Source organism: Gekko japonicus, unplaced genomic scaffold (genome assembly GCF_001447785.1).
Source record: "Gekko japonicus isolate JY-2015 unplaced genomic scaffold, Gekko_japonicus_V1.1 scaffold4140, whole genome shotgun sequence".
Lineage (NCBI taxonomy): Eukaryota > Metazoa > Chordata > Lepidosauria > Squamata > Gekkonidae > Gekko > Gekko japonicus.
In genome coordinates this window covers 84,894-86,446 of record NW_015176096.1, presented here as the reverse complement: position 1 = coordinate 86,446, position 1,553 = coordinate 84,894, and positions in this window count along the sequence as shown.

Genomic DNA, 1,553 nt, shown 5'->3' with positions numbered 1-1,553 from the left:
TGTCAGGGGGTGTGGCATATGCTAATGAGTTATGGTAATGAGTTCCCCTAGCTCTTTTTCTACGAAACGACCCCTGTAAAGAACTACTTTGGACACGCCCCACGGTATTTTTGACTTGGCCGCTTTGAATGGACGTACACTCGCACTCTCTCCCCTATGTTCCCCTATGTTTCAAAATGGGAGTGGTTCCATTGATGCTTGAGACATGTAATCTGAAAGTCCTTCTTGCCGTCGATGGTGTTTTGGATCTTGGCCATCTGCTTTATAGTTGATGGTTTTCAGATTTATTTTTTTGCAGCTGCAGCATCATCCTGAAATTGGAGTCTGGTAGCATTTTAGAGACTAAGAAAAAAATTAAGCTTTCCTTAGTCACAGTTCACTTCATCAGATGCATGATGTGAGTAAGGCCAATCAGCATTATGCGGAGCTAGAAAAAGTACAGAGGTGGGCAACCAAGATGATTAGGAGGTTGGAGCACCTTCCCTATGAGGAAAGGCTGAAGAGGCCTTGGCTGGGAGGGCGAGGTATAAATTTGAGGGAGGAAGGAAGGAAGGAAAGAAGGAAGGGACGACTGAGGGGGGACATGATAGAGGTTTATAAAATTATGTGTGGGGTGGAGATAATTGACAAAGAGAACTTTTTCTCCCTCTCTCAAAAGACTAGAACGCGAGAGCATCCAATGAAGCCGATGGGCAGGAGGTTCAGGATGGACAAAAGGAAATACTACTTTACACAGAGAGTGATTAAAGTGTGGAATTCACTGCCAGAGAATGTAGTGATGGCCAAACGAATAAACAGTTTTTGAAGGGGATTCGATAGAGTCATGGAAGATAAGTCTATCAATGGCTATTAGCCAGGGTGACTGAGGGGAACCTCCACGTTCAGAGGCATTAATCCTCTGAATCTCAGAGCCAGGAGGCAACATCAGAGTAAGGCCTCAGCCTCTACGCCCTGTTGTTGGCCCTCCAGAGGGACTGGTTGGCCACTGTGTGAGACAGGATGCTGGACTAGATGGACCACTGGTCTGATCCAGCAGGGCTTTACTTATGTATACACTGCATATATCTGATGAAGACAGAACCTTAACATTTTCTTGGGAGTCCAGTGGCACTTCAGAGATTACTTTGTGTTGCTGCTACAGACTTAAAACAGGTACTCATCTGGAATTAACATGTTCATGGTTTGTGCTTATCATTTTTTTTAAACAATAGTTTTTTATTATTTTACAAAATAACATACATAATACAATTAAACAACAACAAAGACCATCTACATTGTTACTGATTGTTTCAAAAGTTTAAAGTTATCATTACATTACAGGTATGCCGTGACTATACAAAAGGAACCAAATATGACCGAACCAGAGCAGATTATAACACCCAGTCGTGGCGTATAAAGTTATAGTATTGTGTTTGCTGGGTGATACTAATTCTTTCCAATATATACTCTAATTTTTCCAAAATTTGGCTCCACCTTCCAAAAAAAGCATCGTATTTATATGATGGCTCATTGTAGTCGAGCTTGTCTGTGATTTTATCCATCAAGAGATGGTT